The 17,317-nt window shown below is 41.0% G+C and overlaps 1 non-coding gene across 1 annotated transcript; it reads left to right on the top strand.

Annotated features, from left to right (window-relative positions):
* Window positions 1-13,968: 13,968 nt before the first annotated feature.
* Window positions 13,969-14,106, top strand: LOC119935976. The gene has a single exon (XR_005453571.1). It is a non-coding gene; the product is annotated as a small nucleolar RNA SNORA7 (small nucleolar RNA).
* The last annotated feature ends 3,211 nt before the right edge of the window (window positions 14,107-17,317 follow it).

Raw genomic sequence — 17,317 nt, 5'->3', positions numbered from 1 at the left:
AAGTACTTGCTCTCTAACTGCTTCAATGCTGGTTTGCTTCTCTGGGCTGCCTCCAGATGCCCTAGTGAGATTCAAAACGAGTGCCTTTCATCTGCCTTAGGCATCACAGCTGGGGCTCTACTTGCAATCATTGATTGATCCAGGCCTGTTACCGGGTAGAACTGGGAGAGAGGGCCACTCCTCCCTCCATTCTCCACCCCCACAGGACAGCAATCACCTGTCCCAGGTACAGCCCATCAGTGCTTTTGCAAGTCTCTTCCTTGTTGTTCACAGGATCAACAAACAGTCACTATTAAGGCAGCTTGTTGTGGGCTCACCACAAGAATCCCCATCCATTTGTTTCACACACAAGCTCTTAGAGAGACCACTAACAATTCCATGATTTTCTAACGACCTACTCTCAAGGAAAACTTGAAAAGGTCTCATCAGCTAGAGAATTCCATTAGCTGCAGCAGGTTTATTGTACTCTAGATCTTTCCAAGTTATTTCATTTTATGCTTCCATCAATTTGTACCTTTGATAATATTCCTATTTGCCTTCAGAAATAACTTCTGAATTAGACATCACCTCATTTTGTCTTGAATATTTAGCAAATATATTTAAACAAGAAGTAACAGCAATTCTCAATGATATTTGTTTGTGGTTTTTGTTAAGCGCTTACTATGTAGCAGGCATCATACTAAGAGTTGGGGGTAGAATCAAGCTATTCAGATTGGACACCATCCAAGTCCCATATGGGGCTCACAGCCTTAATCCCCATTTCACAGATGAGGTAACAGAGGCATAGTGAAGTTAAGTGACTTGCCCAAGATCACACAGCAAACAAGTGATAGAGCAGGAATTAGAACCCAAATCACCTCACTCCCAGGCCTATACTCTTTTCACTATGCCATGCTGGTGGGAAGTTCAATCAATCAGTAGTATTCATCGATCACTTACTGTGTGCAGAACACTGAACTAAGTGCTCAGAGAGTACAACTCCCCAAGGAAATGGAATTTTACTTTCTGGAAATCTGTGTGATTGGTGCTCTGGAAAATGGGAAAGACCTTATGTAATGATGATAATAATGATGTGTGGTATTTAAGTGCTTACTATGTGCCAGGCACTGTACTAAATGCTGGGGTGGATACAAGGTAATCAGGTGGGATACAGTCCATGTCCCACATAGGTCTCACAGTTTTAATCCTCATAATAATGGCATTTGTTAAGTGCTTACTATGTGTGAAGCACTGTTCTAAGCGCTGGTCATTTTACAGGTGAGGGAATTGAGGCACAGAGAAGTTAAGTGATTTGCCCAAGGTCACACAACAGACTAGTGGAGAAGCCAGGACTAGAGCCCAGGTCCTTCTAGACTCCCAGGCTCCGGGCTCTATCCACTTGGCCAGGCTCCAGCTTCAAATCTCTTGCAGAATGATGAGCTTGGAATGTTCCAAGAAAAGCAGAAGAAGATGTGTATATAGGAAGAGTTCAGCTCCTTTCCTTCATTCCCTTCATTATGCGGGCATGATAAGAAAGGAGGAAATACTTTCTATTGTTAAAAACAGCCCTTTTTCTTCCCCAACTTTTCATGTTTCTCTGATAAAGAATGACTCTCTAATATATGAAAATCTATTTGCCCTTCCTGTGCTCTTCCACAATTTAGATAATTATCTCACTAAAGAATCTGAATTACAGCTTTCAGAGTTCCCCATTCAATCAGAGTAATTTGTCTTCTGGCAAAGAATTTCAAGCAAAAGTACTGTCACTTATTGGTACATAATCATAATGAATGATATCAATTACTCTGTGGCGAGGGTTTTCTCTTTCACAAGTGTAAAGAGGTTGATAAAAATATCAAGTTGTCCTATACATAGGCTGTGAGCCCTGTGTGGAACAGGGATTGCATCCAACTTGATGATTTTGTATTAACCCAAGTGTTTAGTACAAATCTTGGCACTCAAAGCCTTACCATAGGCTTTAAAGCACTCAATCATCTTGCCCCCTCCGACCTCATTGGCTACTCTCCTACCACGACCTAGCCTGCATACCTTGCTCCTCTGATGCAAAACATTCTCAATGTACCTCAATCTCATCTATCTCTCTGTCAACGTCTTGCCTACTTCCAGCCTCTGCACTGTTTATTTGTATTGATGTCGGTGTCCCCCACTCTAGACTGTAGGGTCCTTGTAAGCAGGATTGTCACTGTTCATTGTTGTATTGTACTTTCCCAAGTGCTTAGTACAGTGCTCTACACACAGTAAGCCCTTAATAAATATGATTGAATGAATGGAACGCCCTCCCTCTTTATATGCATCAGACAATTACTCTCCTCCATTTCAAAGCCTTATTAAAGGCATATTTCCTCTAAGAGGCCTTTTCTAAGCCCTTTTCTTTTTCATCTGCTCCCTTCATTCATCCCCCCCCCACCAAACTCCACAGAATTTATGTCCATATCCATAATTTAATATCTGTCTCCTGCTCAAGACTGTAAGCTCAATTTGGGCAGGGAATGTGTCTGTGAATGTGCCTGTATCATACTCTACTCTCCCAAGCACTTAGTATAGTGCTCTGCACGTAGTAAGTGCTCAATAAAGATGACTGACTGACATAGTAACTACATAATAAATACCATCATTATTATATGATGTACATTATGGATTGACTGGGATAATTCACATTTAATAATAATAATAATAATGGCACGTATTAAGTGCTTACTATTTGCAAAGCACTGTTCTAAGTGCTGACATTTGGTTCATGCTTACTGTCGCAAGTTCCCAGTTCATACCAACCAGGACCTTCCTGGACCGTGAGCCTCAGTGACACATCAAACCATACCTCTGATGACCAAGGTTACTGTGAAACTTTTTTCCCTTCCCTCCTTCTACAGCCCAGCCCACACACTCTGCTCCTAAGCTGCTAACCTCCTCACTGTTCCTCGTCCTAGCCTGTCCCGCCATCGACCCCTGGCCCGCGTCCTACGTCTAGCCTGGAATGCCTCCCTCCTCACATCCGCCAAACTAGCACACTTCCCCGCTTCAAAGCCCTACTGAAAGCTCATCTCCCTGGAGGAGGAGGCCTTCCCAGATTGAGCCTCCCTTTTCCTCTGCTCCTCATCCCCTCCCCATCACCCCTACTCCCTCCCTCTGCTCTACCCCCCTCCCCACAGCACTTGTGTATATATGTACATATTTATTATTCTATTTATTTTATTAATGATGTGTACATATCTATAATTCTTTTTATTTATATTGATGCTATTGATGCCTGTCTACACATTTTGTTTTGTTGTCTGTCTCCCCGCTTCTAGACTGTAAGCCTGTTGTTGGGCAGGGATTGTCTTTATTTGTTGCCCAATTTTACTTTCCAAGCATTGAGTACAGTGCTCTGAACACAGTAAGTGCTCAATGAATATAATTGAATGAATTAATACACTCACTCACTCCACCACCCAAAGGTCCAGTACCAGTCTGTGGTCATAGGAGCCTTTTCTGCCAATGCTTCTTCTTTCTGCTTCCAAGTGCTGCTCTCCTGCTGCTTGTGCTACTCTCAGCATGTTTTCTCCAGTTGCCCCCTAAGTGTGCTCTTTGTGTTCCTCAAAGCAACAGCGTTTTAGCTGGCTTAGGTGTGGTAACTGTGGCTCTACATAGCAGTCATTGATTGGTCCAGGCTTGTTACTGGGTAGAACAGGGAGAGAAAGTCATGCCTCCCTCCATGCTCTGTCCCCCACAGGCCTACAATCACCTGTCTCAGGTAGAGCCCATCAGTGGCTTGACAAAAATCTCTTCTTTGTTGTTGTTAGCTGGCGGGATCACAAACAGTCATTAAGAAGGTAGCTTATTGTGGGCTCACCACACTTACTTGGTTGTAGATCCTATTGAGCATACAATAGGTGGAAAGATCCTATTAGTTTCAAAAGAACATCCATTTTAGGTGAATCAAGGAGGAAATAGTAACTTGATACCTAACACTGACTATTGTCAAATCCTTCTCTTTCCTATGTCTACTGTGACACCTGTTCACATGTTTTGTTTTGTTTTCTGTCTCCCCCTTCTAGACTGTGAGCCCGTTGTTGGGTAGGGACCATCTCTATATGTTGCCAACTTGTACTTCCCAAGCACTTAGTACAGTGCTGTGCACACAGTAAGTGCTCAATAAATACGATTGAATGAATGAATAGAACTAATGGATGAAGAATGTTAAATATGCAGTCAGGCGAAGGGCGAAGGACCTTGAATTAAGACTTAAAAATGCATATGCAACTTCTCTAAGTATCTAGAAGAGAATGGTTTTCCAGAGGTCAAGAAAAGAGATAGCAGTATTAAAAAGCACTCATTATTTGAAAGTGCATTGTCACATATTAGAACATATTAGAAGGCAGTATGGATGTCATGCCCTAATAAAGGTTAGACATAGATCTCTCAAAATCCATTTAGATATTCAACTATAGTGATGAGAAAATTTCAATCACAATGGCAGAAGCCAATCAGTGAACCAGTAAAAGAACTCTTTTCCCTGTCATGTGAAGTGAATTACTTTTATTTCAACCAGAAGACTACATGCTTAAAATAGCTCTAACCAATTCATAGTTCAGTGCAAATGTGGAGTTTACCTATAGGTCACTTATTTTTATTCCAGTAGTATTACTTGCTTGAAGACCTGTCTACCAGAAAGCCACCTTACTATTTCTGATCTTGTTTAGAAGGAGATTATGCATTGGATCCAAATCTATACACTGGAGTTCTCTACCCTTTTAGAAAAAATGTCTGTACTGCCCAGTTTGGATGTTTAGTCAGAAAATGTGTTTCTTGTGGTGCCAACTTTACAGAACTGTTTGCACATTTCTCACTTAGTATACATTAATCTAAGTGCTGTTCTCCTTTGGGCCTTTATAAAGCACTAAATTTTTAAAAAATGAGACCTTACTGCTGGCAAGGGAAAATTTTTACCCGAGTGAGTTCACTTTGGGCCACACATTCCCATTTGCATTCAACTCAATGTCCTCAAGCAATTCCAAATATAGAGCTGATTCACTAGAGGTACCAGTGATTTCATAGAAGGATGATACCAGGAGGAGAACTGGTTCACATTAACATGGAATTTTCTGAACATTCTTTCAAAATTATCTGATGACTCAAACGTATATTGACCAAGCAAAATATCTGTCAGGAGGGAATGAACTTTAAAGCCTGCATATTCCCTGTGGTGTTAATACATCAGTCGATCATATTTACTGAGCACTTCCTATGTGCAGGGTACTGTACCAAGCATTTGAAATAGTTCAAAATATAGGTGGTAGACATGTCCCCTGCCCACAGTGATCTTATTGTCTACAAGGGGAGATAGACATTGATATAAAACAAATAAACTATGGATATGTACATAAGTGCTATGGGGCTGAGAGAATAAATAAAGGAAGGAAATCCAAGCGGAACAGAGCGAGAGGAGAGGAAATGAGGGTTTAGTCGAGGAAGGCCTTTTGGATGAGATGAGCTTTTAATAAGGCTTTGAAGGTGGAGAGAGTAATCGTCTGTCAGATACAAAAATCGGGGGCGGGGTGGGGGGGAGGGCGTTCCAGACCAGAGGCTAGATGTGGAGGAGGGGTCAGAGGCCACATTGATGAGATTGTGGTACAGTGAGAAGATTTGCAGTTAGAGGAGAAAAGTGTGCTGGGTTGTAGTAAGAAATCAGTGAGGTAAAGTAAGAGGGGGGCAAGGTGATTGAGTGCTTTAAAGCCAATTGGAAGGAGTTACAGTTTGATGCAAATGTTTTACAGTTTGATGCAAATGTGCATGGGCAACCACTGGAGGTTCTTGAGGAGTGGGGAAACATGGACTGAATGATTTTGTAGAACAAATTATCCAGGCAGCAGATTGAAGTATGGGCTGAAATGGAGAAAGACAGGAGGCAGGGAGGCCAGCAAGGAGGCTAATGCAGTTATCAAGGCCAGATAGGATAAGTGTTTGGATTAATGTGGTAGCAGTTTGGATGGAGAGGAAAAGGTGAATTTTAGCGATGCTGTGGAAGTTGAATCAACATTAAATGTTTCAAATATTTTTTGGCCAAGATTTCAAAAGTCTTTCTTGCCAGCATTAGTCAGATTCTCCCCTTTATTTCAAACTATATGCAAGAGTGCATATTCCTGGGCATGGGGCAAATAAAATGCTTCCTCTGGTTCCCTCCTGAAATCTCTCCTGGTGGCGTACCCACAGCTTGAAGAAACTGCAATCTTTCTTAGGGCCACATAGTAAGTGCTTAACAAATATCACAATTATGACGATGATTTACTAGCTTTCCTATTCCATTAGGCACATAAACGTGTCAGTGGAAAGAGCACAGGCTTTGGAGTCAGAGGTCATGGGTTCAAATTCTGCCTCCGCCTTGTCAGCTGTGTGACTTTGGGCAAGTCACTTAACTTCTCTGGGCTTCAGTTACCTCATCTGTAAAATGGGGATTAATACTGTGAGCCCCCCGTGGGACAACCTGATCACCTTGTAACCTCCCCAGTGCTTAGAACAGTGCTTTGCACATAGTAACTGCTTAATAAATGCCATCATTATTATCATCATAAAGGAAACTGTCATGGAGGATGTCATGCACATCATAATGTTTTGGGAGATTCAGTTCCAATAACGTTTATCTCTTCCATGTTCCCTCAACCTAGTCACAGAGACAATTGCCACCTCTCTTAAACTAAACTGACTCAGTAGGAGGCAATAAAGGAGGAGGGGGGAACATGTTTTGACTCCCTCCTTACTGTGATATTTGCTAAACTCTTCCTATACGCCAAGCACTATACTAAGTGCTGAGTTAGGTACAAACTAATCAGGTTGGACACAGACCATGTCCCACAAGGGGCTTACAGTTTTAATCCCCATTTTATAGATGAGGTAATTGAGGCACAGAGAAGTTAAGGGACTTGCCCAAGGTCACAAAGCAGACAATGGCAGAGTGGGAATTAGAACACAGGTCCTTTGATTTCTAGGCCCATGCTCTTTCCACTAGGCCATTCTGCTTTTTAATCCTTATTCCATATTAACCTATCTGAGGGGGCATGACGATAGGTTGTTGGGGGAGAGGGAAGGAGCATTCCCAAGGTTCCCAAGTCAGCACTCAGTGACTTGAGGCCCTACTTACCATATCCTACCCCTCAGACCAATTCCCAGTATTCTTTAATCATAGCTGCTTCTCAGGGTTTCTGATTATTGGGACAAAAGGGCGACTGTCCCTAGACCATCACCCTCAGGTAACCTTTTGGCCTTCAGAGAGTCTCTAATCATCGTTCTATCAGCACTCCTTTCCACAAACATCCAAATTTTCACTTCAGCCACTCGGCAGTGTTGGAACAAGCATGGCCTAAAAATCAGTTATTTCATTTTGACTAGAGGAACCGTAAAAGTGAGAAATAGAAGTATCGTTATCACTTCAGGAAATTCTTTTAATCTGTAAGGTAATTTCAGAATCACTGACACCACCTAACAGCACTTATTGAGCACCTACTGTATGCACCACACTGTACTAAGTGCACTGGAATGAATAATAGGAGTACAAGACATGCTCCTGCCCTCAAGAAGCTTACAATCTAACAATTTTCACTTGGGTATTTAATATATGAGTGAGCATATTGAATGAAACAGTTCTTCTAGACTGTGAGCCCACTGTTGGGTAGGGACCGTCTCTATATGTTGCCAACTTGTACTTCCCAAGTGCTTAGTACAGTGCTCTGCACACAGTAAGTGCTCAATAAATACGATTGAATGAATGAATGAATGAATGAAATAAACTTCTATTTCAACAGCCAGAAAGATCAGTTTAGAACCCAAACAATGAGGTTTCTAAAGACAGGATATTTTATGGCAATTTTAGTATCTAGCAGCATTTGGCTGGAACACGCTCATTAACTATAATATACATGTTTTATCCTCATTGCTTAAAAAGATTTCCCAAGGCAGGAAGGAAGGTCACATGTGAACACAGCTGTTGTTCTTCTGCTGACAAGGGAGTTGAATGATTACAAGAAGAACATTGCAGTAGCACACCCAAAAGGCCCAGAAGAACTTTGTCAGTTATACTTATTCAATTATAAGTATGGGAATGCTCTCTGTCCGTAAAACTGTTCTAAATCTGTGAAAACCTCTTTTCTCTGATTTCAGCCAGGAAATTTTATAATACATTCCAGTTAGTGAAGTGAAAATCAAATCCTTCACATTGCCATCAAGATCTTCTGGGGTAAGGTTAGGAACAGCTGTTTAGTAATGCTGTTGAAAAAAGGTTTTAAAATATGCATATGTGTGTATTTCATTATAAACATACTACAGAATGCCCCTCATTAACCTAACCACAAATCTTAGGAACTCTCTGCCTTAAAACTAGTTTAGAGCTAGTTTTAAAGCCATCTCCTGGTTTCCGTTCCAAAAAAATAGTTTTCTGAGTGCTTTATGACTAGTTTTCTCTCATTTCTCCTTCACCTTCAGTTTTGTGGTTTTAAATTTTCATTCACCAGCAGTTAAATGAGTAGAAATAGCCCGAAGTGAGTTCCTTATTCCTGCAGATAGATAAACTTTTAAAATGTTTAAAATTTGAAAACATCTTCTCCTGTTCATATAGCAAAATAGAGTAACAGGAGGGAAATTAGCCTTACTTACAATGGGCCATATTTGAAGATATTTTGAGTATTTGATCTGTGAAAAAAGGAGATAAGACTTGTGGGTGAAGCCTGATCATCATATTTTTAAAACAATTTCATGGCAGAGGAAAAATTTGGATACCCCTACTGGGCATGCCCTTTCCTAAAATACTAAATAACCTCTGACTTTCAATGTTTATAGTCTCAGTTTCAAAGAAGTTAGTATATAAAATTCATATTCTCTAATATCTCCCTTGTGAGAAATGCATAGACAAATGTTCTAGATTTAAGGTTTTGTTATCATTTTTATCAATGGCTTTTACTGAGTGCCTAGGTATGTAGAATCCTGTACTGGAAATAAAAGATACAGTCCCTGCCCTAAAGGAGCTTGCTGTTGGGTTCACACTCAGTTTCTCTTTGGCAGCACTTTTACTCCTGCAGCAATAACTCTGAGATAAAGCAATGAATCCATTTCCTTATTGTTGGGCAACACTGGTGGCCATGTAAACCACTTCATCTGAAATTAAAATGCTATGGTAATCTATTAAAGTGAATGAATGAACTTGTAGCAGCATGAGGAATAATTCAGGATGTTAGATTTGGGGAAACAGGAGGAAATGCATTCCATAAAATGAAATCTCCTCTCAAGATCAAAAGTTCCCACAGCCCCTTTCATTATTATATCAATAACATTAATAATACTAGTATTTGTCTAATGCTTAGTATGTGTCAAGAACCATATTAAACACTGGTGTAGATATGACATAAGCAGATTGGACAAAGTCCCAGTTCCACATGGGATTCACCATCCCATGGGTAGGAAGAACTGGTAATCATTCATTCATTCATTCATTCAATTGTATTTACTAAGTGCTTACCATGTGTAAAGCACTGTGCTGTCTTATCCTCGTCTTGTTTTTCAAAAGAGAAAATTGAGGCATAGAGAAGTTAAGTGACTTGCGCAAGGCCTCAAAGCAGGCATGCTGTGGTGCCAAGGTTAGAACTCATATCTCCTGATTACAGGACTTGTGATCTTTCCACTAGGCCACACTGTTTCTATGGCAATTGATCATTGCAGGGTAAGAACAGTCTTTGGTATTACTTGTTCTAAATCTAAAATGGCACACATCAGACTAGCACATTTTGCTGCTCTCAGAACTTCAGAAGTGTTCCACACAGCAATAACTAGCAGATTGATATGAATAAGGTGGGCATTGGCCTCAGTTATCATCTGGCCTGATCCCTGTGCAGTACTGATGCAGCACTGGAAAATTTATGCCCTGTGATTTTTATTTAAATGCCCAGCCTCCATCCACTTTGCTCCTGTTATTAGGTCCTGTGGCTCAGAAGCATTGCCTCTAGTGAACAAGGAGGGAATTGTAAAGCTCTGGAGCAAAGGAAGGGACTGGAACTGCTCTCCGTTCTGTGGATTTCATAATAATAATAATAGCATTTATTAAGTGCTTACTATGTGCAAGGCACTGTTCTAAGTGCTGGGGAAGTTACAAGGTGAACAGGTTGTCCCACAGGGCGCTCACAGTCTTAATCCCCATTTTACAGATGAGGTAACTGAGGCACAGAGAAGTTGAGTGACTTGCACAAAGTCACACAGCTGACAATTGCCAGAGCCTGGATTTGTACCCATGACCTCTGACTCCAAAGCACGTGCTCTTTCCATGACAATTTTTAATATCATTACTATGGCATTTGTTAAGTGCTTACCATGTGCCAGGCACTGTACTGAGAACTGAGTGCTTACAAGCAAATTAGGTTGGACACAGTCCCTGTCCCAAATGGTGCTTACAGTATTAATCCCCATTTTACAGATGAGGTAACTGAGGCGCAGAGAAGTAAAGTGAATTGCCCAAGGCCACACCGCAGACAAGTGGTGGAGCCAGGATTAGAACACATGAACTTTTGTCTACCAGGCCTGTGGTCTATCCACTAAGTCATGCTGCTTGCAAAGAACCTTTTCGTGTGCCCTCACCATATCACTACTATACTATACTGTACTATACTATACTATACTATACTATTACTACTATACTAGCTATATGACACACATAACATAATGTGCACCTTCTGCTTCGAGATCGGGAAAGGGATTTTCTGGTATTCTAGGATGCCACCAATGACCACTTTCATTGTGGAGTCATTTCATGGGGTTATTGGGAAAAGCATGCAATGAGGTCTCAGCGACCCTGCCAAGAGATTGGAAGTTAAAATCACCAAAAAATGAGTCTGCTTCTGAAAAGAAATCAAAAGGTGACTCTTCTGTTCATGGGGGAGTAGAAAGTGAGTCATCATTTAGGTCCAACTGCTTTCACGGTATGTTCACAGCATTAATATCTGGGTGCTATGTCTGTAGGAATTATTCTTCTTTTCTGAATGAGGAACTCAGTACAGAGAGTTTTTGTTACAGACAGTGTTTCATCTTGGGTGGATGAGGCAGGGACTGAATCAAGAAGTCCCTGAAGACTGATTTTGTGTTCAGTCACTTGTTATCCTATTTTTACAACACAGTGAACGGATCATTAGTCAGAATGATGTAAACACATTACAATGTTGATGATAATTGATACTGTACAAGCCTAGAGTGTCCTAGGTTCTACGCAGAATACAATAGAGTCCATAACCTAAAAGACTCTGACAAGACAAGATAGACCAGAAACAGATGAAAGCATACCTCCTACCCAATTAGGTTGCTTTTGAATTTCAATGGATTATTTGGTCTGGTTTGGTCCAAGGTCACATGGCATCTTGGGCGAGGGAGTTTGCACGTTTGAGGGCTAGAAGTGGGAAGAGGATGCTGGATTTTTGGCCAGGCCATTGCCTCTGCCTTCTCACTTCATGCTTTCTCCCCCTCTCCATATATTGCAATTAGTCAATCCATAGCATTTATTGAGTGCTTACGGTGTGCAGAACACTGTACTAAGGGCTGTACTAAATGCTTTGGACAGTACAATACAACAGAGTTGGTAGACATGCCATCGGTCTATAAACAACTTACTGTCTAGAGGAGCAGCCTGATCTAGCCTCTGTCTGTTGGATCTCATTCAGTGGGAGCAAAATACAACTCACAGCAACAAATTCTGAGTTTATGCTTCCCCAGAACAGACAAAGAATGTCAGATCTAAGTTCCTTTACTCTCAGTGCTCCTAAAGTTATTCCTTGGCCTTTTTTTCCTAAACCATAAACAAATACAAACTATAGCTCTGTAATGGCATAGTGGAAAAATAAGAACTCTAATAACCCCAACCATTTACTTCATCCTATATGTTGGTCACCAATCCCCTCTCCTAGTCTTTACTTTTAGGTTATAAGCCCCTCTAGGGGCAGGGTTTGGGTCTAATTCCCATCCATGTATTCTTTTCTAATGCTTAGTACAGTGCTTTGCTCACAGAAAGTGCTTGTTAAATACTACTACTGCTTCTACCTTAAAAATCCTTCAATTTCTTTTTGAAGTCTCAATTCATTCATTCATTCATTCAATCATATTTATTGAGCGCTTACTGTGTGCAGAGCACTGTACTAAGCGCTTGGGAAGTCCAAGTTGGCAACATATAGAGACGGTCCCTACCCAACAATGGGCTCACAGTCTAGAAGGGGGAGACAGAGAACACAACAAAACATATTAACAAAATAAAATAAATAGAATTTGTACAAGTAAAATAGAGTAGTAAATACATACAAACATATATATATATATATATATATATATATATATATTCATTCAATCGTATTTATTTAGCGCTTACTGTGTGCAGAGCACTGTACTAAGTGCTTGGGAAGTCCAAGTTCCTTTTCCTTTTCCAAGTCCAATTCCTTTGGAGACTATACCTATCTCTAAGTACCTATACTTTTATCAATAGAAACATTTATAACAATTTACTCTGTGTCAACAGCTATCTTTCAACAGGAAAATGGAAAATGATCACTTTTTAAGAGTTAAAAACTTTTGCTCATTAATTTACCTTTGCATTTTGTAAGGTTGAATTACTATATACCCCAAATATCGTTTCAAATAGTCTCTTTCAAAATAGTTCCCGTCAGAGTCAGGGGAAATTCAGACCTATGGTCTTTTTTAGAGGAACTGATAATTAATCTAATCTAATATCATCCTTTCCATCCTAAAGCCTGGAGTGACTTGTACTTACCATTATTCAACTCTCTTTTTATTCTTGGTTGCATTCTTGTCTAATACAAATAAAACAGTTTTCCTCCTAAGACTATTCACTATTTGGATGCCATTTCATTTTCTCTGGAAGTTAATCTTATTATGCTATTTTCTACTCTTTGGGGATGGTTCTCAAATATGTTCCAACAGAAGACCTAGATTGGACTTAAATCCTTATGGATAAGCCTTACAAGTCAGGTGTTAGTCTTATAGCTAAATATACAGAACATCTGCCTAAAAGAAGGCAATGGATAGAGTTGATGTCCCAATAACTAACAATATATGCCATCACCCATTGGAATCAACACACAGCAACTATGGCACTTGGCATGAGAAGCAACACGTAAGAGTCAGCTAGTGACGAAGACAAGCCATTCTCAGGAAAGCCCAAGGGAATAAATCAGGATATTTTTGCCACTCATGAAGTACTTTCTCAATTTAAATTTAGTACTCAGGTTGATGAAAAGGTTTACAAATTTAAACTCTGGTAATCAGCTAAATGTGTTCGCCGCAAATATGTCAGATGGAGTTATGATTCTACCTCTTATTTTTTTGAGTAAGAACGGAAAGAGCACTGACTTGAGAGTCAGAGGACATGGGTTCTAATCCTGGCTCTGCTACTTGCCTGCTGTGTGACCTTGGGCAAGTCAGACTATATGCTCATTATGGACAGGGAATGTGTCTGCTTATTGTTGTATTATACTCTCCCAAGAGCTGAGTACAGTGCTCTGCACACAGTAAGCTTTCTCTATATGTTGCCAACTTGTACTTCCCAAGCGCTTAGTACAGTGCTCTGCACACAGTAAGCACTCAATAAATACGATTGAATGAATGAATAAGTAAATATGATTGAATGAATGAATGAAGTCACCCGTGTCTCCGTTTCCTCATCTGCAAAATGGAGATTCAATACCTGTTCTCCCTCCTACTTAGACTGTGAGCTCTTTGTGGGGCCTGATTATCTTGCTTCTGCCCCAGCACTTAGTACAGTGCTTGACATATAATAATAATAATAATAATAATAATAATAATAATAATAATAATAATGGCATTTATTAAGTGCTTACTATGTGCAAAGCGTATGTGCAATGTAGTAAGTGCTTAACAAATACTATTGTTCTTATTATTATTATCATTGTCTTAGCAGTTCAACTGGCCCTGGATAACCGGTAGATAAGATAACACATCTTATCAGGGTCGCACCTGGAGAGTTTCCAGTACTCTACCAGTCTCGACTGTGGGAGGGACAGTCAAGTAGAAGCCTATCCATTCCATTCCTAGCTTGGGCAGTGGCTGGAGAGTGGATGGTAGTCTGCTACAAGTCAAAAATCCCCTGTGCTGGGCAGCAGCGGCATGGGAGAGAGTAGAGGGCAGAGACTTTACTGCGTGAAAGGAGGCAACGGTAAACCGCTTCCATATTTTTACCAAGAAAATGTTATGGATACACTACTAGAACTTTTGCAGATGGAGGTGGGGCATTCTGGGAATGATGTGCCCATGGTGTCAATATGGGTCAGAGATGACTTGACAGCATAAGACAAGATTTGTTATATTTCCAAAAATACCTTCTGTCTTTTTCATCCCAAATTCTGTTCACACATAATGTTTCTGTAGTGGCTTCAACTTGAAGTTGTAGAAGCCAGTCTAAAAATCCCTCCTCCATTCCAGACCTGATTTGGAAGATGAGAGGGGAGGAAGTTGCTACATTTGTATAAAAGGTTTTAGAGAGTTTGGGCATAAAACTCATAGAAGTTCAGAACTTTCCATCATGTCAGAATTCAGTGAAACTCAATTGATCAGTCAATGGTATTTACTAAGAACTTACTGTGTGCAGAGCCCTGTACTAAGCACTTGGGAAAGTACTACAATACAATAGAGTTGGTAAACATAATCCCTTTTCACAGGGAGCTTACAATCCAGTGGGGAAGACAGAAGAGAAAATAAATTACAGATAAGGGAAATAGTAGAGTACAAGGAAATGGACTCAAGTGCTGTGGAGTACCAATCCTGTCATCTGCCATCTGGCACTAAATGACTATTCTGAGCCATTCACTACTGGAATTATCCCACTATACTTGATTCCTCCCCACATTCAAACATTGCAATTTCATTAAATTATTGGCAGTAAAATAGGAATTTCAACCCTGCTTGTTTTTTCTATTTCCATGCCTTCCAAATTTTTTCTGATAGCAAATGAGTTATTTTTTTGGACAGATTTGTGCTGTTTTGTGTCGTGGTAGGTGCTGTTTACAGGTTGAGCCTCAGTAATCCCCTCAAAAGCTAATATTTCATGGGGGAGCATCATTGGCAGGGTGCCATACAAGCCAAAGCAATGTGCCCTATCCCTTTCCAAGAATTCCTTGTGTCTGAAGATAGTTTACTTATGGCACATGTGCAATTTTCTTCCCCACCTCATCCCACACCCCACCTTGCCCTTGCCAACCTACCATGCTTCCTTCATCATCATCATCATCAATCGTATTTATTGAGCGCTTACTATGTGCAGAGCACTGTACTAAGCACTTGGGAAGTACAAATTGGCAACATATAGAGACAGTCCCTACCCAACAGTGGGCTCACAGTCTAAAAGGGGGAGACAGAGAACAAAACCAAACATACTAACAAAATAAAATAAATAGAATAGATATGTACAAGTAAAATAAATAAATAAATAGAGTAATAAATATGTACAAACATATATACATATATACAGTTCCTTTCCTGAACTGGAAAGGAAAGTTCTTCACCTTGACAACAAGGGAAGTCAGGATACTCCCTGACCTCTGAGTCAGTGTGGGTCCTAACACCATCACCAAATGCTAGGGAGGAGGAAAGGAAGTCCTGCAAGAGAGGGATCAGGGAACTCAATAACTTCGGAATTAACCCATTCAATCATTTAGTCAATCCTATTTGCTAATGCTTACTGTGTGCAGAGCACTGTACTAAGTGCTGGCGAAAATACAATGCAGCAATAAAGAGAGACAATCCCTGCCCACAGTGAGCTCACAGTCCAGAGCTCACAATTACCCAGCCGCCTCTATCCTGCCTCCACCCAAAATGGGAGAGAAGTCAAGATGGGGTGGCAGGATTTCTGTCACCCCACCCCTCTCAGATTGATCTGTCCCCATTCTCACCCTTATCCCTACTCCAATCAAGAGACAACTCCCTAGCCACCCAAGAGTCAGAGTTGTGTGCTCTGTATGGCCTTATTGATACATTCCTTGTTTAACTCCAAGCAACTCTTTGATCTCAGAATTCTTTCCATCAAAATAGCCCTTGGGCTTTCTCCTGCCAGCACCAATAGTTTCAAACCCTTTCTGGTATAGAACATCCTATATCGAGAGACTCTCCTCCCCTACTCACTGGTTGGTAGAGTTCTATAGGGCTTTGTTTTCTGAAAGGGAAACTTGCAAAGTTACTCGGTCCTCCAGGAAATTGACATTCAACCAACTGTGCAGTTTGGAAGCTACTTTGCAATGCACTGTGCTTATCGAAGTGAAAGTTGGGAACATACCAGGTGACTAAATCATTGCAATGCTTAATATAGTGCTCTGTTCATAGTAAGCTCTCAATAAATACCATTGATCGATAGATTGTTGCAGCATTCGGCACCACAGAGAGCTACATTAATATGAAGGAGTTACAGATCTCAACATCAGATGAGATGTAATGAAAAAGGGGCATCTTTCAGGGATTGTTGGGAAAGTGAGAAACTGGGTTGTGACTTTTAGATAACATTTAATATGTTCTCTGTCAAGAGTAGACCATTGTTTAATTTACTAATGCCATTTGTCCATGTCTTTTTTACAGGTTTGGCACTACCTGTATGTTAAAATTTTTCATAAAAAGAACTGATCAAACATTGATACGTTTGCCAAATCCAACGGCTCATACTCTGTCCTCTCATACTCTCATACTCTGTCCTAATCCTCCTCGACCTCTCAGCTGCCTTTGACACTGTGGACCACCCCCTTCTCCTCAACACGTTATCTGACCTTGGCTTCACAGACTCCGTCCTCTCCTGGTTCTCCTCTTATCTCTCCGGTCGTTCTTTCTCAGTCTCTTTTGCAGGCTCCTCCTCCCCCTCCCATCCTCTTACTGTGGGAGTTCCCCAAGGTTCAGTGCTTGGTCCCCTTCTGTTCTCAATCTACACTCACTCCCTTGGTGACCTCATTCGCTCCCACGGCTTCAACTATCACCTCTACGCTGATGACACCCAGATCTACATCTCTGCCCCTGCTCTCTCCCCCTTCCTCCAGGCTCGCATCTCCTCCTGCCTTCAGGACATCTCCATCTGGATGTCCGCCCGCCACCTAAAGCTCAACATGTCGAAGACTGAGCTCCTTGTCTTCCCTCCCAAACCTTGTCCTCTCCCTGACTTTCCCATCTCTGTTGACGGCACTACCATCCTTCCCGTCTCACAAGCCCGCAACCTTGGTGTCATCCTCGACTCCGCTCTCTCATTCACCCCTCACATCCAAGCCGTCACCAAAACCTGCCGGTCTCAGCTCCGCAACATTGCCAAGATCCGCCC

The sequence above is a fragment of the Tachyglossus aculeatus genome, chromosome 12 (genome assembly GCF_015852505.1).
Source record: "Tachyglossus aculeatus isolate mTacAcu1 chromosome 12, mTacAcu1.pri, whole genome shotgun sequence".
NCBI classification, from domain to species: domain Eukaryota; kingdom Metazoa; phylum Chordata; class Mammalia; order Monotremata; family Tachyglossidae; genus Tachyglossus; species Tachyglossus aculeatus.
This window is presented reverse-complemented; position numbering and strand designations above follow the sequence as displayed.